A 275-nucleotide genomic window follows, 5' to 3' on the forward strand; every position below is an offset into this window, starting at 1 on the left:
GAGGAGGAGGAGGAGTTTGGATTTATATCCACCCTTTCTCTCCTGCAGGAGACTCAAAGGGGCTTGCAATCTCCTTTCCCTTCCCCCCTCACAACAAACACCCTGTGAGGTGGGTGGGGCTGAGAGAGCTCCGTAGAACTGTGACTAGCCCAAGGTCACCCAGCTGGTGTGTGTGGGAGTGCACAGGCTAATCTGAATTCCCCAGATAAGCCTCTACAGCTCAAGCGGCAGAGCTGGGAATCAAACCCGGTTCCTCCAGATTAGATACACGAGCT

This window comes from Sphaerodactylus townsendi, linkage group LG16 (assembly GCF_021028975.2).
Source record: "Sphaerodactylus townsendi isolate TG3544 linkage group LG16, MPM_Stown_v2.3, whole genome shotgun sequence".
Classification (NCBI taxonomy): Eukaryota; Metazoa; Chordata; class Lepidosauria; order Squamata; family Sphaerodactylidae; genus Sphaerodactylus; species Sphaerodactylus townsendi.